The sequence below is a fragment of the Pezoporus occidentalis genome, unplaced genomic scaffold (assembly GCF_034315485.1).
Source record: "Pezoporus occidentalis ecotype Australia unplaced genomic scaffold, CSIRO_AGI_Poc_V1 ctg45, whole genome shotgun sequence".
Classification (NCBI taxonomy): domain Eukaryota; kingdom Metazoa; phylum Chordata; class Aves; order Psittaciformes; family Psittacidae; genus Pezoporus; species Pezoporus occidentalis.
The window spans coordinates 4,269,765-4,294,815 of record NW_026915780.1 but is presented as its reverse complement, the minus strand read 5'-3'; the positions used below and the strand labels follow the sequence as shown (position 1 = coordinate 4,294,815).

The 25,051-nt window shown below is 41.0% G+C and overlaps 1 protein-coding gene across 4 annotated transcripts in view; it reads right to left on the bottom strand.

Annotated features, from left to right (window-relative positions):
• The window catches only part of CHST15 (carbohydrate sulfotransferase 15), a 48,339-nt gene extending 23,288 nt beyond the window's left edge, over nt 1-25,051 (bottom strand). Inside the window, exons 1-2 of one of the 4 annotated variants that reach the window (XM_062635207.1) lie at nt 21,445-21,556; nt 14,494-14,670 (exon numbers count right to left, since the gene is read on the bottom strand). The gene's annotated coding sequence lies outside the window, so the exon portion shown is untranslated. Of the gene's footprint in view, nt 1-5,552; nt 5,622-14,493; nt 14,671-21,444; nt 21,557-25,031 lie in introns of those variants that run through there. The other 3 variants (XM_062635206.1, XM_062635208.1, XM_062635205.1) reach the window with 3 other exon arrangements.

The following is a 25,051-nucleotide window of genomic DNA, read 5'->3' as shown; positions in this document are numbered from 1 at the left end:
TAAAGGCTCATTTCCTTAATGAGTTCATTCTACAGTCAGATGAAGCAGACAGAAATCATTGCTGAACCATTACTCTGTTTTAAACCAAAGTGAAAGAAATCAGTGTAAGACTTCTTAAATAAGCTAGTCTTAAAAACTTCTCTAAAGAAATAGGCCTGAGATTATTTTGACAGAAGTTTGAATGACTGGAGAGACAAACTTGGGTTCATATTGTGCAATATTAAACCCAGAGATTTTATGCTTCCATACGCGTAAAACAAAGCCCCTCCTCATAAAAACGTCCAAAACAAAAACTCTGGAAGGAAGCCAAGGTTTAAAGCAGGAAAGAACCCGGCAGTTGTCCAAACAGCAGTGATGGTCCTAATGGCTGGAGAGGAGGACAAGAAAGGGAGGTCCTGAAGAGAAGCGAAAAGTTTACAGTTTTCAAGGGAACATTTGGGCCAACAGTAAGACACCTGAGCAAAGATTTTAAAAGAGGAAATAAAGGAGGCAGGAGACAAGTATTGCCAGGACAGATTTGGACATCATGCACAGAGGTAATAGAGGAAAACACAAAAGCAGAGATAGTTCCCAAAAAAGACTATTGAAAAGGGGGGGATAGAGATAACAAAAAAATAAAGAAAGGGAGATGAAAAAAGGACTTCTTAACAATGCATAAAGAGACTGCAGGTTACAGTGGCAACTATATAAAGATCTGGTAACCAGAAGGTGCTCTATAGCATCACTTCAACTAAATTTATCCTGTGCTACATGTTTGTTTTCATGTAATCCTTCCACCCTGAACTCCTCCGCTTTGACACCCGGTGAGTATCTCAGTGCTCTCCCAGCTCCTTGCAGTTTATTTTCAGTTACCATGCACAGTCTGTTTAGAAAAAAATATAAATCCAATTTATTTCCAGTCCTCTTCTAACTGGGATCTGAAATTGTCTCAGTGACACTGATTGAAGAGGTTTATCTGACATAGCCTCACAGAATCAATCCAAGCCCTGTGTATTTGACATTAATTCTCAAACTTTTAAAAAGAGCCATCAAAGATACATTAATGAATTCAGAGCACAAGATTTTAGCAAAACCACAGAAAATTCACTGTCCTAGCTCATGTCCATTTTTATGTTAATAAAATGAGCTGGAATTTATTGAACCTTTCCCAGTTGCCGACGCCTCTCATGAAACTCCCTTGCAAATATGACAAACTCAAGGAAAAACATGTTAACTACATCTTTGACACCTGAGGAAAATGCTTTATTGGGAAGCTGATATAAGGGGAAAACAATACGGTTAGGCTACAGTAAAACAGAGAACTTCATCACACCAGCCCTGAGGGGAAATTTAAAGTTCCCCCAGCAACTATAACTGCCAACTTATGCAGACACACTACAACAGGCTGCTTAATTAGATGATCAGTTTGATGATCTACCACAGTACGATATGACATAGTACTCAGCTAACGGAGACATCAATTTTATTGTTTTTTAGTTGCAGACATACCATTTTACATGATTTTCCACAGTCATGTTCATGTAATAAAATACCCAATTGTAATAAACGCATAAAAGTCAGGACATGGTTCTCTACTGCCACTGTTTTCCTTTTAGCAAGAAGGTTTGAATACATTCCCTAAGTTTTCTCTATGGAAAAAAGGGTGCTCACAAGAAGGCCAGGATCTTTCCCCAGCTTAAGCAGCCCTCATTTTCCTCATCCACCCCAAGAAATCAATGTATCTATAGTATCTTTTTTGCTTGTTTTTCCATTCCACACTTCCAGCAGTCACAACCACAGCCACAGATATCCTTCACCTTTCTTGTACTTCAGTACTGAAAGCAGAAGGATGTGAATTGCAGGCAGCAGAAAGGTTATGAGATTTGAGTTGGTAATAAACCATTTATGTCTTTTTATATTTTAGTTGCAAAACTGCTGTCTGTTCCCTGCCAGAATATTGCTCTCTACACAACAAGAAGCGTCTTTGTATATTGTTGAATAATGTAGCAAGTAATTTCCTCTTGTTGAAGAGAATGGTGAATTATTTATGATCATGTCTATACTATATGGTATTTGTCTGTTGTACATAACTGTAGACCAGCTTTAACCACAAAGCAGAAATCAATGTAAATCTTTTCAAGCTCCTGGGTCAAAAGCAGCCCTCCCTATAAAAATGAGGATTTTTGGGAATGCCTAAGTAGGAAACATGGGTATAAGAGATGGCACAGAGTGAAATGGGAAAAAATTATGAGCTACCGTGTATTTCAAGATACTCCTACTGAAGCTAATGGGACCTGCATCACTTTTTCAAATTGAAGCAGATTCAAGTTAGCAAATGTATTTATATGCAACAAAGAACTTAATAGCAAAGAGGTGAAGCCTTTATTTGATAGTTTCCTTGTGCAATGCCTTCATTATATAGGAGGAGGAAGCGTTGGGTGCCCCACGTGTCGGAGAGAAAGCTGGCAGGTAACACTTGCAGGTACCACAAAAGTGAATAGCAGGATCTTACAATTAACTACTGAAAATGCAGTATCAACCATGTCCTACCAATTGTCATATGAGAAGCTAAATAAAGTAAAAAAATTCCACCAATAATAAAGCATGCAAGGTTTTCCAGCATTCACTTATTTTTATTCCCTATATAGAAAATATTTAAAATTCTACTTTATTTCTATTAAATAAACATTTCACAAAATTCCTCCCCTTTCTCTTCAAAGATTGTAAGGGAAGACTATAATCAAAATGGATATAGAAGCATACAACCATTTAGGTTGGAAAAGACCTTTAGGATCATCAGTGCAACTGTTGGTCCAGTATGGCCAAGTCACCACTAAACCACATCCCTAAGTGCCACATCTACGTGTCTGTTAAATACCTCCAGGGATGCTGACTCTAACACTTCCCTGGGCAGCCTGTTCCAGTGCTTGACAACCCTTTTGGTGAAGACATGCTCCCTAATATCCAATCTAAACCTGCCTTGGTGCAACTTGGGGCTATTTCCTCTTGTCCTATTGCTTGTTACTTGGGGGAAAAGACTGACAGGCTATAAAGAGAAATTAGTTTCACATGTTCAGCCATACAACTAAAATTCTCCTTTACAAATAGGATAAAACACATGGAACAAATTTTATCTGCACACACATCTTCTGGACATCTAAGCGTACCACCTAGTTTTCAGGTCACCAGCCCTAATATTTCATGTGCTTTAGTTTGTAAGTCTTTAAAATGAAGACAAAACAAACTTTTGCTAGTAATCTTGAGGCTAAATTTTATACTAGCCTTGTTACTTTTAATCATATTCAGCTTTTCCTACTAGCACATGAAAGAGTGGCATGCTGTTAACCTATTATAAACACACTTCAAGTACACCAGTAACAATTCTCAGCTGGATGTAGAACAGTTTGTCTGGTTTATGTCCATGGAGCTACAGCACTTTATTTCCTTTCTTCACACAGGATAATTAAAATGTGGAAAACATTGAGGCCAAAAGATGAATGCATTTGAAAGACAGTAGACAATTAATGGAGAATGAATCTATCAGCAGTTGCTACCCTCAATTCCCAGAAGCTAGAAAAGGATGGGGATTGGAGAAATCTATTAATACCTGTTCTAACACTCTTTCATTAAGCCTTTGTTACTGGCTATAGCCATGGCCAGAGGCAGGAGAGAGGAACAGAGGTATCTGTGCCAGGTGATAATTTGAGCTAAAATTGTCTTGTTGGGCAGGTTACAGCCTAAAATAGGGATGCCTAAGACAGAAAATAACCCAACAACTGTCAGGTTAGATGAGACAAAGCCCAGTCAAAGCATGCCCCACAGCTACAGCTCCCACAGGCAGGCTTTGCAGTCTCACAAAATACATCGCTCTTCTTTCTGTCCATTTGCCTATTGCCACTCCTGCCATACATCACACTGAGGATTTGTGTGTTAATGCACTTGTTAGAGCTGAGAAAAAGGAGCACTTTTTCCCAAGGAATCTTATTACTTCTAAGCAAAAATGAAAATATGGAACTATTAATATGTGGCAACACAAGAGCGCTTCATGCTCTTGCTCTGTTGCTTCCTTGTTACGGGTAGACTTTCAGCTGCTATGATGTCTGTTATTTCTCCATATGATGAGAAGTTGCACCGCAAGAAGATACTTCAGCTGAAGCATCCCCCAAAGCAGACATGTAGAACACATCCCCTGCAGCAGTTAGCTTTTTGCCCCCCTTCTTTTTTAAATGAAAACCACAGCTCCTATAAAAATAAGGATAAGCACCTTTAGCAAAAAATCAATCAAAAAGGATTAGGCAAAAGAAAATACTGCTGGAGCTCCTTTGGTCAGTAACTTCTTTAAACTGACCCAGAGTACATTTAGATTACATATTAGGCAAAAGCTCTTCCCTGTGAGGGTGCTGAGGCGCTGGCACAGGGTGCCCAGAGAAGCTGTGGCTGCCCCATCCCTGGCAGTGTCCAAGGCCAGGTTGGACACAGGGGCTTGGAGCAAGCTGCTCTAGTGGAAGGTGTCCCTGCCCGTGGCAGGGGTTGGAACTGGGTGAGCTTTAAGGTCTCTTCCAACACAAACCAGGTTGGGATTCTAGGATTCTGAAGGAGCACACAGCTTCTAATTTAATAATATCTGATCACATTGTCTGAGTAACAGCTGTGTTGTTTTATTCATATTCTCCTGTTTTCACTAATCTGGATAAATAATCTTACTGCCTAAGTGCCTTCCATGACAGATTTGTCTAATTCAGGTTCTCAGTTTGCACTGTTAATGTTTTCTGAAATCTCAGAGCAAAGCTGATCCTCCACCCTCCATGAACACTCCAGAAATGAACTTCCCTTTGGTAACATTTCTCTATCAAGAGCTCCTATGAAGATGGAGCTGTTACTAGTCACAGAAAGATGTAGGTCGCTCAGTAAAATGCTGCCCACAACCATTTCATACCAAACTTTCCATGACTCACATGAAGAGGAATGGAAACATGAAAGGGCAGAGTGATGCTGGTGGAGTAAAACCTTCATCACATTTTCACATGACAAAAGATAAGCAATATTTAGCAGCAGTGCAGCACAACCACTTAATTCCTCTTCCATCCCTCCATCACCCACTGCAACAGGGCCCATGGCAGCAGGGACCACCTTTGTCCCTGTACATCAGCAATTCTTCAACCCATACAGAAGTTTATGACCTCTGGACACAAAAAAACCTGCAAACTTTACCATTATGGATACATTTTAGCTACCAAGCTTACTGGAAATGATAGCAGTTGAACCAGACTACAGGCTGTACAACAGTTTTGCTCTCAGACATGGCCTTTTCACAGCAAACCGAAGTGTTTTTACAAGTGTAGCGAGGTATTTGTACAGTGTGAGGAAGTTCGTCCTGTCAGTGGGCAGGTTGTACCATAACAGTAAAACTAAAACAGAGCAAGTAATAAAAACCTTAGCTAAGAAAAATGAAAATGAGGTCGGAATAGGAGAAGAATAATTGTACATTCTCTCTGTTCCGTTTATTGCACATGTTTGGCTCCTCGAGTTAACATTTTGGGAAATAAACTTTGCTTGAACTCACAGTTATTTACCTCAGAGAAATCAACGAGCTGCCACAAAGAAGATATGTCAATAAAATGAGAACCATGAATCACTGACCTCTGCAAGAGAATAAAACAAAAAGCAATGGCAGTGGTTTAGAAAAGCCGCAGGACTCATGGCACAGCTCAGAAGTCTCCTGCAGACTGATGTAAAGCTCCTTTCTTTGCTTAAAAACACTAATTAAAAACACTCCCAAACTAATAAATGTATCTTCCAAGAAATTATATGAACCCACTGCAAATATTTTTGAAGGCAATCACTTAAAAACAGCTACTTGTAAAAGCCCAGAGATGTGGTCATCCCCCATGATTACAGATTCGACCTGTCCAACAACTGCTGAACGCTTGTTCAAGCTTAACATATTCTTTAAAGAAGCCTTTTAAAGCCAAAGAAAAGCTTCTGAATCACCACTGAATCAGCAATCTCACCCAAATAACAAGTGTGGCTTATTCCATAACCCAGCTGCTTTCTTTCTCAAGATCCAAAGAGGCTCTGCCTCCTTCCTCATCAATAAACTTCCACAGAAAATGTGAGAATGGAATAAATGACACCCTCCATTTGCAAAATAATCAGCAAACTCCCCTAAAATCAGTGTAATGGTAGCTGTTTCAATCAAATAAGGACCCACTCCTATTATTTGTGCTGCAGTGCTCAGGAAATAGCTACTGAGCTTGAATCACCACTCAATTAGGACATAAACAGTGCCTGAATAAACAGGTTATTGGAAGCAAGGGAAAAGAGGGGGATGTGGGAAGGGAAGCAGGAGACTGTTCTGCATCAGCATGGTCATGCCTTCCCCCAGAAATCTGTTATTACATCTGAAGTCATGTGCGGGTTCCTAGAAATTACCAAGGTCCAGCTTCTTGCATTCCTAACATGCCACATCTGCACGTTCGGATGTGTTATTGTTTGGTTTGCCTTAAAAATGTAAAAATGAGAATTAAGCTTGATATCACCCAGTTTTAATTTAAACTATCTGTCAGCAGGAAAAATATCACTACAGATTTCATGACTTCCCTTTGGCTTTTTCTTTTGATTTCACTTGATTCCAGTCAGTTTAGAATCAGAGCCACCATTTGTTTTTTGGCTGCTTGAAGAAGTCCAGATAGGAAAATAAAGCAGAACCAAAACCAGCCAATGTCCAGCCTACTGATAACTCCAAACTATATCACGATCTCCCAGTTAGATCTAAGTAGCATAAGGATTTAGACTATAATGGACTGGTTCTTCTACATTTAAGACAGGAATGAGATCTCGCCAATTCTTCCACAGCAACACCTGCCTCAGACCCACAAAAGTCATTTTCCAAGAGCTATTCCCATGCAAGATATCTACCGAAGGCTTTATGAGAGCTGAAGAGCTCTGTAGGGATTTGGGGCATCAGCACTGTAACCACTTCTCCAGAAATGTGATTCCAAGAGCCCTGGGAGAATAAAAGCACCACTGCCAGCCACCCAACCACGCACACGGCCCCTGCACCATTAATCCCTCACCATGCGTCAGGGTAGAGCTCACACTAATGGACTTAAGTCCTTCCCCTTGTACAAGCACGGAGCAAAATTCTCTTCTCATGTATTTGGGGTTTGAACTTGTTGATCTTAAGGTCCTTTCCGAGCCTAACTATTCTATGATTCTATTTCTAAGGATGCTCAGAGCAGATTTTTGCCTACAGTACACACTGGCTTCTCGATTCTTGATTAAAGCACTGCCTACGATGTGCAACTTCTCCAGCAATTCATCTTTTCACTTCACTTAGTTTCTATTCATCTCACATGCTGTCTTGCTACAGAAGCACTGACAGATTTATATTGAATATGAAAAAGAATGCATACTGTAGAAAAACTTTGTCTTTACATGAATTACTCCAGTCCACGTCTCTCACAGAAAAGCTATTTTAAGAAATGCATGGTGGAAGTTCAGTATTTTTTCTCCAGGCTGAATTTGCCATATTTGTTTTCTTTTGTTATGTAGAAAAAGGAAAATAACCAAAGAGCTCACAGGAAAAGTAAAATGATCACCTGAAATACAACTTCAGGTGCAGGCAGTGGACGTCATTACCAATAAGATCAAATAATCAAACGTCAAACAGCCATTGAAGGCTTATTCCCAACACATTACTCCACAATTATAGAAATTCACATGCTCTTTCAAGGAACAAATCACACTATCATCCCTCAAATCAGCAAGATTCCTGTTATACATATTATATTCTTGGTCCTATATATAGTGCTAGCACAACAGGGAAACATGAAGCATGAAGGTGAATCTATTATGAAGCTTGTTTATCAAACAAATTCATGGGGCTTGGGGATTGGCAGGGGGGAAAAAATATCCTATCTAAATACAGCTCCATACACCCTGCAGTCAGGTGTAATCAAAAATAGATAAGTACTTATCTCCAGAAAACTCCAGAGGCAAAAATTGGTCTGGTATTGACAGAGTTCACTTATCAAAAGGACACTTTTTGTTCTGCATCTCATCTGCCCATCCTGCTGTATTTTCAGGCTTCCAAGTCTGCCTCATTGTTTGAGTCTCTGGACAGATACTGCTGTAATTTGCTCAAATAGCTCTTCTGGAGCAACTTGCTCAATAGAGACACAGGGTTTCTCTTCACGCAAAGCTCAGTTAGGTGAGGACAACGCGCTCATTGTCATAACCTTATCTGAACACAAGCAAATTGCTCTGGACAGCCAATTTCTCTGTGTCAGCTACAATGCAATGCTCAAGTGACTGCCTCAGATTTAGGCTTCTGCCATCCACACCTCTAAGGTCAGACGAGATGAACACCAAAGCCTCATTGTGCTAAAGAAGAATAAATGCTCACATTCAGAGTGGCAGCTGATTTATTTGAGGGAGAGATGGAGAGCTAGTGTAGCACAGTTGAATTTGCAGGAAGAGATCTCTCAGTGCTCAAGAGTTATTTTAAGCCTGGGCCTTTGTCTCTTGCATTGATTACTGGTCCAGAACCAGGACGTGGGAGAAAAATGTTCAGAGAGTATTTCCAACAGTCCTGCCAAGCATTTTCAGCCTCGACATGCTGCAAAATAGTGGGTATTCACAGCTATGTTACTCTGATTACCATCTTGTTCTTTTTACACGTTTGATTTTACTTGATTTTAGCAGCTGCTACCTCAAGCTGATTTAAAGTGAGAACCATATTCTTTCCACCATCTGAAATGTAATACTTGCTGCCACTCTACAAATGGTACGAATCGCTAAATCTTGTGGGTTGTGAGAGATCAGCTGCTAATTTAAGGCTGCTTTTGAGGGATGAGTAACATTATATGGAATAAATAGAACATGCATAAGGTAATGCCTTCAGTGCCTGTTTGTCTCATGGTGTGGCAAAATGTTTTTGCATGCAATAATGCAACCAAATGGTATCTACTAGAATTCATTTGATATACCTTCACACTTCATAAATAAGCAGTCTTTCTGAAGGGGGATCAGTCTATGTGATACTTAACATTGCTTTAAACACAATATTGTTGTGACAATTCGAGAGCAATGTACATGCTAACAGCTGCTCATTTGATTTTTAGTGACTGAGAAGGGATTTTCCTCCACCTCCAAACTGAATTTTCTCCATAAACTTTACTATCTTAATGCAGTCATCTGAAATTTGTTGGTATGACTCATCTATGGTACCTTCTCCATGAGACAGACATTAAAATGGATGGAAAAACATATCTCATCTGTATATAAGTACCCTGAAAGTGCTTTTTCATGAATAAGGCATTTCATCTTTCATCTAGCGCTGAGTGGGTGAAAGGAAACATACACAGCTGCATCCTGAAAAGACAAACTCAGTGTTAGAGTCTGTCATTAAAGTTTCTTGTAAATTCAAACAAAAATTAGTCAACAAAAACTATTCACTGATGCCAAATCACAACTGCGGCTTTGTTTCAATACTTTAAAAAGTGTTCCCAGCTTAGTAGTAACTTTTATAAATGTCCAACAACTTTAACGCTTTAAGCAACAACACAGCAGATAAATCTCAGCCCATTAACCAAAAGCCATACACTTGATCCAAAGTGAAGTAGATCAGATGAAATTCCTGCAGGTAACTTCTGGCTACAGATAATTAAGCAAAGCTTTTCTGATATAACAGATGAAATTGCTTTCAACATCCTGGAAAAGTGTTTATTCTGCATAAGTCAAGCAACATTTACTCCTATAGTCTCCTACTGCTATTCATAAGTGCTTCATCAAAGGCTTAGACTCCATCATTCATCTGTATTATGTGCTCTTTAGCTACACAAAGGGAAATAATTCTTTACTAACCATCTTACAAGATACAATCATTCTGAAGATGTTTCTGCATGTATATACCCTGTTTTCTGTTGCTTAGAACATTTTATCTTCACAGGCAGAGCATGTAACTGATGTGGAACCTAATCTACTCGTTAATGGATTAAAAATTGATTATTGTCCTTTCATATCTTTAGCAACAGAACAACGCTTTTATTACAGACTTCAAAGAAACTCACATATCTTCATTTACTGTCCATTCTTTCATCAGCCTCTCAAAATATCACAGCTCTCAATACGATATCCATTACACGGTAAACTCTAGCTCAGAAATCTTGAAACTGCACGAATACCCCTGTTTACAACAGTAGTAATACAAAAAAAGCCATGCTATGTATGGGACCTGGTAAGTAACTACTGTAAAATTCAGAGCAATAAGATAAATCTGATCTTCAGCCACTGGGTCGCTGCCTCCTCTTGACTCAACTGTGTATTCCTGCAGGTTTTGCCCATGTTTGGCTTCAGCCCACTTGTTTTCCACTTGGAAAGAACACAACCACAAATACCTTTTCATGCTTTGCACTGCACTTTGCTGGGCTGCAGATTGTAAACAAACAAGATAAATATCTGAGAACTTTCCTTACTGAATTTCCATGGGAAGAAACCAGGAAAAAGACGTAAACCAAATCCCAACCCTGCGTACTTATGAACGCACCACAGAAAATGTGGCATGCATTGCCTCACACCCTGCCACTTCTGCAGCGTATTCTGCAACATAAAGCCAACATTTAGCCTAGCAAACTAGATGGTCTTTATTTGTGGTGCAGAGGTAATCTGAGGCAAGCTCTCTCTCTAAAAGGCTTTTTCTTCCAATGAAGATGTTAAGTAATTAATTTTTGTTGCAGGGAGACTTTATCAAATTAATCTTCCACTCTCCCCTGCTGACACTGCGGAGAGGTCAAAATTCACTCAGTGAAGCCTTTCATTGAAAGGTTGAAAGAAGAAAACCCACCCTCGACAACTCATAGATGGCACAAGTGCATAATTCACACGGTGGTCCTCACTGAGCCTCCCTGAACATCATGTGGGCGCTGTACAGGGATGCATAGGGCCAGGATGCTCATCCCACATGCTTTGTTGGACAGACCATCTCTTGAGATGGCCCAGAGGATCCCAGACTGGTTTGTGCTGGAGGGGACCTTAAAGCTCATCCAGTTCCAGCCCCTGCCACAGACAGGGACACCTTCCACTAGAGCAGCTTGCTCCAAGCCCCTGTGTCCAACCTGGCCTTGAACACTGCCAGGGATGGGGCAGCCACAGCTTCTCTGGGCACCCTGTGCCAGCGCCTCAGCACCCTCCCAGGAAAGAGCTTCTGCCTAAGAGCTCATCTCAGTCTCCCCTCTGGCAGGTTAAAGCCATTCTCCTTGGCCTGTCCCTACAGGCCCTTGTCCCAAGCCCCTCTCCAGGTTTCCTGCAGCCCCTTCAGGCACTGGAGCTGCTCTCAGGTCTCCCCTTCAGGAGCCTTCTCTTCTCCAGGCTGACCCAGCCCAGCTCTCTCAGCCTGGCTCCAGAGCAGAGCTGCTCCAGCCCTCGCAGCATCTCTGTGGCCTCCTCTGGACTCGCTCCAACAGCTTAAGGATGCAGCTTTAAGGAGAAAGGAAGAAAAACTGTTCCCAGATGCTCTGTTCCAGCCGGGAAGCTCTCGGTCCGATGAAAACTCCCCATGTCCCTGGGGTAGGAGGGCACAACTCAGAAGTGAAAAGTGGGAGGTAAAAGGAGGTTTTATTTTTAAACAGCAGTTCTTGTTGATATATTTGGTTCTATACAAATAAAGAGGGACACAGAGTCGCTGTAGGACATTGCAGCTGAAATCAGTTCAACACAAGTTCTGGAGCTCAGGTTCCACTTCTTGAAATAAACCATTTACTGAAGCAATTCACAGAAGAACTCTGAAGTGACAGAAATTCCATCAGCTGTAGTTGGCAGCCAGCTTTTCAAGAACAGATGCATGACTGTTAATGATAACCCAAAAAGCTTCATTTCTAATGCAGAAAAACTGAGCATTAACATTATAAAACTCTGCAGAGAACCAGAAGCAGAATATACACCACAAAATATTCTTCAAAGACTTATAAAAACCCAACTTTAGCAGAAGTAACACATCTAGCCAAAAAACATCCCCAGTAAAAATACCTCCCAAGTTTGGAAATGTATTTCCATCTGTTAAACTTCCCTATTGCAAATAGTGTTTACTTGGAGCTGCAGACACAAATCTTTGATTTCATGAGATTAATGTAATAAGTTGGGTTAGGCTGTTAATGCATTCAAAGCTTTCAGACACACAGGAGACTAAGATGGCATCGGGAGCATACAGATGCATTTGGAGGGGGTATTTTTTATGTGGAATAAGCTAGAAATTCCTTAATAGGTGTCTGCAGCAGGAACTACACTGAAATAAAAGCTTAGTATGGTGTCTTAGGCTAGAAGAGATGGCTTCCAAGCCCATTTACGGTTTCTAAGCACTACTATATAATATCAATAATAACACCAAGGAAAACCCCTGACACCCCATCAAATAAGTGGCAACACAAGCATTCTATGAAAGCAGCATTCATATAGTGAGATGCAGCCACTACAACACAATAATAAATAAAATATGTACATTTTATGCAGACAATGGTATAGAAATATGCTGTATCTATCAGCAAAAGAGCTCAGTTCAGCTGATGAACCAAACTGCAGCTCCAGAAACAGGGGGTTTTAGTGCCTCAGATCAAGAGAAACATGAAAAAATGGGTCTATATTGAGCTGTTCTATCAATAGCACTATTGAGTTACTCTATTTTTTTAGTAGTCACCCAAAGGAGCTGCATGGTTTCAGAAATAAGGCACTGCAGAAGCTGGCCCATGCTCAGTTTCCTTTAATGCCTTCCACCCTCGAGAATGGTGTTAACAAAACAGAGCAGCTGCTGCAAAAAGCCATATCAATCATTGTGTTCTACAAAGATCACTCCACTCCCCCATCTAAAAACAGCAACGTGCAAGAAAGTGCCACAAAATACCACGTCTTCCATCAGAGCTTCAGGAATGCAACTCAACCACCAGCAGGAGCAGTTTCAGACACTTCAACCTCTCCACCCTGTGTTGTCATAGGATTATAGAATCCCAGACTGGTTTGTGTTGGAAGGGACCTTAAAGCTCACCCAGTCCCAACCCCCTGTCACAGGCAGGGACACCTTCCAATAGAGCAGCTTGCTCCAAGCCCCTGTGTCCAACCTGCCCTTGAACACTGCCAGGGATGGGGCAGCCACAGCTGGGGGGCTGGAACTGGGTGATCTTCAAGGTCCCTTCCAACCCAAACTACTCTGTGATTCTGTGAATTAGGCATGCTAGAAAACCATCCATCCGAGGTGCGTAAGAGACGAGATAGCCTCACCACTGACCATTTCATTTAGAATTTTCTTTCGTGCTTAAATCCTGCAAAAAAGCCTTCAGCATCCAAAACATTATAAACAAAGTAAGTGACTTCAGAAGTTCAGACTGATCTATAAACTCAGAAAATGTCACAGTTCCTCATTAAGTGAAAAAATAAATTATACGCCAATAACATACCTGAGTTTCTTTACTGCATGGCACAGTGTTATAAATTAGACTTTGGTAATAGTAACAAATTGGAATAAAACCTTACAATGACATGCTTTTTTCTTCCTTTACCTGTGAAAAGTTGACTTTGAAGTTATTCTTACTTTCCTCCTAAAGGCTCCTTGTACAGGGCTAAGCTACACCAGCAAAACTTATCTGGAACAACCAAAGATGTATCCTCCAAACACAACCATTTTAATACAATATATGCACTATTTTATTAATAGAAGCTTCTGTCCAGGCTGAAAAACTATTTAAATGAGTACAGGTGGTACTTTCATTGCAAACGTTTATGCCATACACAGAAGGCTCAGGGGATGCTGGAGTGCACTAAATGCATCTCAGACTTTGGTTAATGTCCATGTGCATCGGACCCTTGGGGCATGGACAGTATTCACTTTTGTGGAGTAACTCTCAACAGCAGGTGTCAGAGTGCTTTTCAGAGGTGCTTTTCAATCTGCAGCTGACAAGATGACAGAGTACTGACATGCGCTACCTATGCTACCATATGGCATAATATGGGAGAAGTCCAAGGGAAAAAAATCAGGCTCTCCTAACTCACCATCCAGAATCCCATTACATGGGGATTGAGGGGCTTTGAACAAAATACAGATATGCATTATACAAGACAGAAAGTCATTGGCAATCCAATTTCTACATAAAACATCTAAGACAGCACTCAGCCTGAATTCCCCCAGTAACCATATTAAATGGGGTGAATTTCAGTCTTTCCAGAAGCTTGAAAGACAGAGAAGGCATTTTTCCGGCCTTCCCAAGCTGCAGTCCAGCGCCCCATCCCAGAGCCACATCGGGATGCTGCTGCAGAGCAGTAGCAGGGAGCACTTTTCAGTGCTGGCAGGTGGCATTTTCAGGAGTGATGGTGCAAGACCTCCAGCTAGGAAGTGAAACCCTCAGTCTCATAACCAACTCTCAGTTAAGAGCTGGAGCTCATTAATAGAATTGTTTTCATACTAGCTGCTAAAGCACTAATTCACTGCATTTTGAAGTCAACACCATAGTCATGGAGGGCTTTGCTCACCTCTAGATTTGCTCAAGCACAGAAGGAAAGGTGGGGAATAAATGCCTGTGTCATTTTTCAGGTGAAAAATGAAGGCAGGCAGTCTTTCAAAACAGCTGCTCCTGAGGACTCCAAAGGAAAATAATCTGGAAAGCAGTCCTCACATCACTCACTCGGAGCAATGGATTTATGTCCAACCTGCACGAGATGCGCAGAGGGAGTACGACTCCATCCCAAACTGATACCTGAGGTAGAATACACATTTAAGTTCCAGAAGCAAACAGTGCTATCACTGAGAGAAGGAAAAAAAAATCCCAAACACTAATAATTGCCCCTTGGGAAATCATTCCATTTTCAGGCTTTCTGCTTCAAGTCCAGAAAATTAAATTTCCCCTTTCTAATGGTGCTGCCTTAGAGTACAGATCAGAAAATATAAACAAGCATTATGCTTATGTGACCATGAAGCAGGAAGGATACCTGCGCATGTCGGTTTAGCATCTCTAATAATGGGAGGAATAAACTGCTGCTGAACACCATGACCCAGACCACCAGCCCTTTGCTCCATCTCACTGATGAGCAATCAGGCATCTCGCCCTGCTCATGCTCACTCAGGTCAGGTAAAGCAGTTTTGCACTGAGTATTACATGTTCCTTTTCCACTTTACAGATATATCCCCATCCATCTAGCTTTATTTACACCTTTCTTTGAAGCCTTTAAACCCTGAGGGTGAATTGCATCCTTCTGTAAGTGGATGCTGTGCTCTGATTTTAGTGCCTGCACGTACTTCCACCCTGCTTTCAGTCCTGCAGGACTTGAAGGCTCATCTCCCTGCTTTTAACTTGGCTGAAGATGAATACACATTTAAGCCACTGGTTAAAGTGTCTTTAATGATAGTAGAGTTCATAGTAATAAAACTGTCCATTCCATCAGATTTACTTTCATCCTTCTGAAAACTTAGTGAGTCTATTCATTATTTTCTTAAAGACTGAGTTTCAAAATGTCACTGCTGACATTTAAGGTTCATTAAAAACGCAAGTCTGTCTTACCTGTGAGAAACGGGTCTATACGATCTATTTTAAGATGAAAATATTTCTCGAGCAAAACAGTAGCCAATTATGAATACAAACAGTAACAAAGCCACTTAGAGCAAGTTCTCTTTCTCTTGAATCTTTTATATACCCAGGACATGTTTCTCCCCAGCACAAAATAAGTGACATCTGGTGGCTACACGCTGTAATGTAATAAGACAACTCATTTCAATGCTGTTAACCGACTCAGGTTTTAAGTTTACTGCTTCTTAGCAAAGCTTTTTAGATGTTTTATTTATTTATTTTGACACAGAGACTTCTGAGGCTCCCAGGCATCACAGTCCCCATGCACGGTGACAACTGCTGTTATCTAATTAAAGTGGGATTGTCATATTCACACCGGGAAAAACACGATTCCAAAAAGGAATTAGCAAGGCATAGCGAAACAGCACAAAGATTTAGCTGGGCAACACCAGTGAGAGCCACGCAGAGGCAGGCTGTGAGGAAAGGCTGCACTGAATTCCGCAAAGGAAATCCTTCAAGTGCCTGAAGTCCTTAATATCAACTCAGGTTGCTCCCAGTTGTTTTTCATTCAATTTTAATTAAACCATGGAGGAACAGCTCCAGTTTTCATTCTGAGCTTCGAAGCATCCCGGTGACTGAAACTTTTACAGATCTGAAGCAGCCTTTCCACTTTCCATACCTTATCGATCCTCAGCCGTGGTCACATCTAATCCAGCCAAGCCTTCTGCTCCTAAACCTGTGTTCCAGACATAAAGCAATTACAGTTCCTTTTCTAACTCCTACAGCCCAGGAATGAAGTTCTCTTTTTGAATGCTCTAAGCCTCTCTTGGATAATTAATAAATACTCCGTCAGTCAGCCACAGTTAAAACAACAGAACTGCTGGCACTGCAATTTCAAGGCTTGTAATACCCATTTCTGCAGTAATAAGTATTTATGGGGAAAAAAAATCTAAGAGAAATGAGATGAAATCTAAACAGACTCTAAATATTTATCAGCAGAGGAAGTTCAAAAATATCCCTGCAAAAATAAGGCGGATGGCAGGCTAAATCCAGAGCCATTGAGTGTTCTTCGAAGGATGTGCTAGGAGGAACTTCATTTTCAGTCTGACATCACTAAATCAAATTAATTCCTTCCTCCTATTCAACTGCTGCATAAAAATCCTTGATGCCAAAAGGACAAAGCTAAAAATGTCCCTAAAACCATGCCTGAAAGCTGCACTTGATGGAAATGACTGCCTAGACTCCTACCGACACAATGCAGTAGCAGTATACTTGAAATAAAGAGTTAGACTTTGGGGCTTTCCATCACTTTTAAGGCCTAAATATCTTCAACAGGAATGTTAACCTGCACAGTCAGCATCCCTTAGCACAGAGACGAGGACACGTCTGCAGTATCCCAATAAAAGGGGACCTCTGGGACAACATAACCACTGATAGATTATTCCAAAGAGAAATAGTATATCCTTTTCACATACTCTCATCCCCACCAGACAGTATCTTCACCTTAAGACTGCTTGGCTGAACTAAAGAACATATGCAGAGAAAGGAGCATCTGAATGACTTTAACTCAGGTCAATCCCTAAGAATAAAACTTCTTGAGATCCCATTTCAATTTACTTTGTTTTTCAATCCTGGCACGCTGAAGTCAGCAGGAAGACATTTCATTGACTTTAATGAAGCCAGAGGTTCATCCTGCAAATTGCTGTTTGGAACGAACGCAGCATTTATATGACCTCATTTGAAACCCTCCATTTTTTTTCCTGAAGTGCAACTTAATGGTATTTGCTATTTCAGAATTATTTGCTATCTTTAAAAATATACAGAGAAGGTTATTAAAACACTGCAGTGTAAATTTCTAGTGGTTAGCATGGGGATAATCTTGTTTCAGTAACAGGCAAGTATTTTTAATGCAGGAATATACATTGTCATAAATTTTCAGCTCATTTTCTAATACCCAAAAGCCTTCGAATGTAAGAATTGTAATAGTCCAACAAAAAATCACTGTTGATATTTACATACTTACCTGTATTTTCACAGTACATCTAATCCTATGTACTAGTACAGCAAGATAAAAAAAATGGAAAACTGAATAGATTACTACACCCACTTGATGGGTACCATTAAAAGAAAAAGCTATCAGGACACAGCAGAGGCTTTTATGCATTCCCCTGTATTACAGCAGAATGATGTATGGCATCATTACAACTCTGATATCAAACAACAAGAATATTGTTTATAAAGCTGCATGCAGAAATAAGCAACAGGTCATTTGAAGCCATCTAATAAGGATATTTTACCCAAAGAGTTTCTGAAATCTACATCTTTTTAAAGGTTTCTTTTCTAACTAGTGGGGACTTCAGCTAAAAGCTACTCACTATCAAGTACTAGACTGTTACAGCAGACTGGTGCTTAGGTTCACCAGGGTTATCATTATAGCCACACACCTTGTCAAGCAGAAGACTCTGGACTTCTCCAAACCAACCAGAAAACATTTTCAGTGCCCAACAGTTTGGAGAAGCCACATTCTGGTCCCTCTTACAGGAGTGAAAACCAAGAGCGGAATTACTCTTGATCTACTCTAATGCAAGAGAAATCCACATGGGATTTCCATGGCTACCAACAAATATTCCATTTTACTATTTTTAACTTTGCTGATCTCCTCAGCAATGTTCAAAAATCTTCTCTGAAGACTTAAAACACTTCAGGGTTCAAAATAGCCTGATGTTAGAGAAATTCATTTTCTCTCTTTCCTATGAAGAGCAGGATAAGCTTAAGTTCCACTGTTCCCTTCTATTCACCTCTCACATTTCTTGCTGAAACTGTTGTAAAGCTGGTATAAATAGCTCTCTGAAGTAATTCTAATACTAAATGTCAAGAGCGATAGTGGTTTCATTCTGATTTATCCTTAGCTGTTCCTCAGGCAAGTTGATCCTAAATCTGAGATACTGTTTTCATAGCTCTATAATTTATGACATTTTTCATCTAAATTATTCACTTCATGAATGGTTCTGATGAGTTACTCAAGGCATAAAGCTGCACTACTCTGTGCTGAAGTGCTCAAGAACACGTTTTTGTCTTTTTAAATGAAGAGACCACCACTATATCTCATGTTGTAATTCCTATTGGTAGCTTTTAATGCACAGCAATGTTGTTACCTGACCTCTGCACTTGCAATAAATGCATTTACAACCACGCATCACAGTGTTATCTCAGGCTAGAGCTCCAGGGAGCCAGAAAACAAGCAAAACTCTCTAATCCTGAACCCATATTCCTTCAGGGAGCTCTGCATGGGCTCAAAACCTGATGGACACATGCAACCTGCTCCTCTTCCACTTCAACACAGCAGCATCCAAAATCCCTTCCAGAAATGGCCTCAGGGAATTGCCTCGGGCTTTAGCAACCAAGGCAGAAGTTGGAACTAGATGGTCTTAAAGTCCTTTCCAACCCAAACCATTCTATGATTTTGTGAACTGTAAAGCAGCAGCCCTATAAATGCACTAAGTGGTGGATGAAGACAGAAGAGGAGCATGACCACTGACCTAACATGGTGAAATGGATTTAGGGAAAGCTAAGCTTTCAGAGTATTCCTTGAAAAATCTAGATGTTTCAGGTTTATTATCCATTTAACTTGGTTAACATCAACAGGCCATGAAAATTGGGGCTGTTCATCCTGTTTTCCTCTGAAAGTCCTGTGAAGAAGGTCCAGGTTGGACGGGGCTTGGAGAAACCTGCTCTAGTGGAAAGTGGCAGGGGGCTGGAACTGGATGAGCTTTAAGATCCTTTCCACCACAAACCAGTCTATAATTAACAATATCTATTTAGCATTGTCTCTATAATATCTACATAGCTCAGTCAGAAGACAAATTTCTCAATTTATAAGTAGCCAAAACTGATGAGGCTGGAAAGGAATATTGGATAAGGCATTTGATGGACAGGAAAAAACAGTGTTGGTTTTAAGAACCTGTTAAACAGTTTTCAGGAGATGAAACTCCCCTGCAAAGAGCTGGGCCTGCAGGCAATCCCATCTCATTATTTGATATACACACCTAACAATCTACTAAACCATCCTTCTTTATTTCCTCCCATTTCTAGCTTTAGACAGTCAAACCTCCTGGCTGCACCAGTCAAACTGAGTCCTTCTTTGGTTTAATAAATTCTGGCACTCATAAGCCATTATATCCTACCTCAGGCACATCGGGGTTAACACTGAGCTCTTACATTTTCTTCAAATCATGTGCAAAACCTTCCAGAATCCTGATTTCTATGGCTTTTTTTCCTGAGATCTCTGTTATTTATTGGTATCTCACTACTAATTTGGTGCCAGATCTTGAGCACTTTAATTAAGGTGCTTTTTTCCCCTTACTGCTCCGACCTGAACTCTAACTCAGCATATAGAACATATAAGGACATTATCATCTTCAATCATCTGAAACCATCCAATATTGCAAACTCACATCTAATGTGCTGCCCACTTTCATGGCACTCTTTCAACACTACCACCAACCAGGCTTCTTTGATCCCCTAAGGACAAGTGTTGCAGTTAAATCTGTAGTATTTTTGCTATTGATGTTTCAGAAGTTCACATTTTTTTCAACTCAGTCTTCTTTCCTCTGTACATCCTAAAACCTGACATTTATCTTCACTCTTTTTGTATGATCATAGAATGATAGAATGGTTTGGAAGGGACTTTTAAGCTCATCCAGCTCCAATCCCCTGCCATGGGCAGGGACACTTTTCACTAGAGCAGCTTGCTCCAAGCTCTGTCCAACCTGGCTGAAAAATGTGCAGAACAAATATACAGGATAAAAAATAAAAATACAGAAGTCTTTATCAATCTCATCAGTTTTTCTAATTTTATTAGAATAAATAATTCTATTAGAATAATTCTCATTATTCTAATTATAATAATCCTAATAATTATATTAGAATAATTCTAATATTAAAATAAATAATTCAGGGTGCATTCACCCACACTGAATATCAAAGTTTTATACAGGAAACTTATCTCCTTGTGAAACATATTTTTCCTCACTGGAAGGTGTGTAGCAGATGAAAAAAATCAGGTTTAGTATTTTGCTATTTAGGTACAAACCTGCACTTTGTACAGTGAGGAATGACCCACCTTAGATACAGAGTTAGCATAAAGCCCCTCACATTTATAGAATGGTGTGCTTTTTTGATGACTGCAAATGATGACACATTAAGGATTAGAATATAAAGTGTGCTTAGTAGTGCTTGGTATATATATTGTTATATGTCACTTCCCTGTCTCTCCAGCACCACATTTCTTACCAGAGAATCATAGAATCCCGGAATGGTTTCGGTTGGAAGGCACCTTAAAGCTCATCCAGTTCCAACCCTCTGCCGCACACAGGGACACCATCCACTAGAGCAGCTTGCTCCAAGCCCCGTCCCACCTGGTCCTCCTTCACACGACTTTCAGGGGAAAGCCATTACACAGAAGGCAGGCTCCTTAGCAGCCAGGTGCCTTTCACCATCCCTAATGCTGCAGAGGCTTTAGCTGCTTTCTGCAAACCCAAGGAGGAAGACTCAGTGCACCATGAGCTTCACAAGTATTTCTGGAGCTGGGTTAGCCTAAATCTACCACCTCATTTCTGGCAAGTTCATCAGACAAGCAGCAGTCTTGCCACTTCAGAGGCTTGGAAAACAAGCGTTTCAGCCAGCTCAAGCTACTGTGGGAATGTTAAGAAGGTGGATCTGGGAATGAGAAAAGGCACAGCAATGGGTTGGGGTAGGCAAGTCTATGACTTCTGGTGTGCTGCCACAAGGGGAGAAAAGTAGAGCACTGGGACAGAGCCTGCCATGGACCCCTCACTCCTATTCACCTTCACCATCACATATGGTCTAACACCACCACTGCACCTCAATGATGTCATTGCCATCAGGCAATAATACCCACCTGGACATCATGTTTCCTTCTGTTCCTTCTTGCAAGCTATCATGCTCATCTCTTCTTAGACAGGACACCACACACCTTAAAACTAGTGCTTACAAACCGCATTCAACAGCTCCTGGAAACCAAGTGTAACATAAATTAATAAATATTCCATGGAAAAGCCACATTAACTGCTTGCCCTCAAAGTGCTGTTTAGTGGCATGTCAGGCACAGCTGTGTAATCAAAGGATTACAGTGCTCCCATTGCAACATGCCTGCCGCACTCTACCTCTTTGGTAGCTTTCCTGTCTCCCTCGCATGTAAAAACCCAATCGAGTAACCAGGATGGAATTGTAACCATGTCTTTCAACCCGGGAAACACAAATGAACAAGGACAAACAGCCAGTGTGACTGTACAACCCGGTTTCTGTTAGGTACATCGGCAGCCCTATGCATTTTTAAGGCAATGGGTCAACAATGCTGTGCGTAAACAGTTAATTTTAGTGAAACTGCAGTATAAGTGGAGAGGTTGGTGTAATTCAGGCTGCTTTGAGATAAGGACTTGTAGGAGCTTACAGATCCCTTTCCCTCCCGTGAATAGCTGTATTTAGACTCCAAATCTGGCACCGCACTCTGTCACTAAGAAAAACAGTGCACTTCGCTATAAAACATAAATAAATAAGAAATACTAATTTGTGGGGAAATGGTGAAAAAAATAGCTCTCTTATTGGAAATCTACCTTGGTTTTCCATAGCACTTTGAGTTCCCACCATTCTCCTTGGCTGGAGTTATGTTGCTAAGCTGGAAGTATCCAGAGTTATATCCCTCACTGTGCAAGGTACAGAGGAAAATAGGTGGGTTAAGGGAGGAATTGAAGCCTGAAAACAGCAATTGAGAAACCCAGTTCAAACCAGGGTACAGCTCCTGCAAACTCTATAAGCTGTTGGAAACAGGGTGATTCAAATCACTCAAGTATCCAGGGTATCACTGAGTGATTTAATAGCACATTTCCTTGGAGTTTCTGATTGTGGGATATAGAGCCTTGGAAGCCACAGTAACTGTAAGAGTAATTAAGAAAGAGAGGGAGCATATTGGCACCTGTTTAAGTCATGGCTTTCTTCACCTGAGTGATGTATCTGTACCAAAAGAGAAACACAGTTGGATGTTGTAACTCCCTAAATCAATATGTCATTTTGGCAAGATCAGCCCTTGCCACTAGCTTATCTCTAGAGAACACATATCAGAAGGTAATAGTAACACAGTGCTGAGTTACAGCTTCGTAAGAATTTGCTCCCATGAGCACATGAGGAAGCACTCAGTGCAGAAGTTTAATAATGATTCCCTTCCTAATTGGCAGAGGAATTTGATAAGAAATCGCTATTGGGGGGTGGAGGGATTGTAGCATCATGGCTGGTGATACCACATGAACTTTGGAAGAGTTTGCTGCCATCCACCTCACAACTTGATCTTAAATACAAACCAATACTTTGAGAGGTACCTTAGTACTGGGACACAGCCTATAGAAACATGCACAGTAATACTGAAATCACATCACCTTTGCCCACTGAAAGTCCTGGTTCTCACAGAGCTCATGCTGCAGGTGGGTTAAAATACTCTTAAAATATAAGCAATTATCTTATTTGCATCTCTATGATTATGCCTATATAATTCCATCCTTGCTAATGCTGCTAATGGATTACATAACTTCACCCTTCCACTTCAACCTCATGGAATAATTCAAACACAAGAGTCTGCTTCAACCTTCTCATTTATGCAGTTTCCAGATACCTACTTTCTGTTTAGCAACGATAAAATCCATTACTGTCTTCCATTGCATATGGGGAATAAAGTGTTTTGTCATGTAAATCTCCATTGTTTCACTATATTCCTGTTACAGACCACCAAATAAAACACTCTGAATTTGAGATCAGTCTTCCTATTACAAAACCTGAACCTTAAAACTGTTTTCTCATTGATTTCAGAGCTGCATGGTGACTGCACTTACAGACACAGCATCTAAGTAACATCTAGAAAAAACAACAAAACCCAAGGTAGTTTCACTACTAAATCTTCATACAAGTAGTTTCCTCTTTTCTGCATTCAAATTGATTTTCTTTCTTTTGGCATGTGAAGAGACAGATGAATCCTTTGACTCAATGCCCAGGAGTGAAGCAGCAGCAGCAGGGAAGCTCTCAGGGCAAGAGACGTGTGACAACGCTTTAATCACTGACAAACCAAGCTTCAAGACAACCATTCCATTAGTATTTACTGTTTTGTGAGTGAGTGCGTGTGTATATATATATATGTGTGTCTGTATATAAAATACATATACCAATGTATAGAAATAGCATAGATATAAATACATCTGTATAACGATATGTATGTTGTGACCTTTTATTGATGGAAATTTCCCCTTTTGCCAGGGATCAAGTAGTCCCCAGTTACTACCAAGTGCTGTGCTCTTCAATTAGGCTTCTGTTTACACACACGAGTGCATCTGATTTTGAGTTAAGCCTTAAAAATATTTACTGTTCATGAACAGTGCCAGCAAACTTTGAGTTTTAATCTGTAATCATTTCAGCTGACTACCCTGGGGTTTTCTAGTGGCAAAATACACAAGATACATGTTTGTTCTATGGAGATGGTAATGATGTTTTTTGCCTGGCTAACAGTTCAAGAAGTGAAACCATTCTTGCATTACAGACAAGAAAAATCAATAAGCTGATAACTTTCGGCCACAGAACCATATCATAGAAATAAATACATTTCCATATCGGAAAGTTTGGTAGGTGTTTAGATGCACCAGCCTAGGCATACTATCCCCTCTCCTATTCACCTACAAATCTAGCTGAGTCTGGGAAAGTCAATTCACTGCAGAGCACAGCTGTAGTATTACAATGAAACAGCACAGAAAACAGACAAAACCCAAACCTATCTATGACACCACCAAAGTTCAGCTGGTGAATTGTTGCTTAACAGACTCTAACCGTAATAACCCATCGCTGAACCTTGACTGCATTCTCAGCAAAAGCATGCTACGAAGCTATTTTCAACAGCCAACAGATTGCATATAAGAAAAACCCCTCTTCACATAAAAATATTCGTCAGTGAATGGCAACATCATCCTCGGCTTCATTCTAGGTAGGATGCGCTGCCGGAATTCAACGAGTCTTTCAGGGAACGCCGCTTTACAAGTGTCTCCTCGCCCAAACCGCCGTATAAGCACCGCGATGAGCCAAGGAGCAGCTCTCCGGCGGGCAGCAGGGTCTGCCCAGCGCAGGAGATGACAGCAAGCAGCGTTATCTTTGTCATCATTCCACCCTCCCCGGAGCACTAACCTGCTGAGGGGCACGAACTGGGAGAAGTGCCACCCCTCCGCTCACCCTGCCCGGGGGATGCTGCACCCCCAGCCCCGGGAGGAAGAGGAGGAGAGGAGGGGAGAGGAAGGCTCCCGGTTCCCCTTTGCTAGGGAAGCACCCCCCAGGTTTCACCCCAGAGTAACGCAGGAGCAGACAGGGGTAGCTCCGCGCCTCCATAGCGGCTGCAGCAACGGGAGCCCCACAACCCCGGGTCCGCCCCCCCGAGCTCCGCTCCGCTGTACCGAGCCGTACCGAGCCGAGCCGAGCCGCGC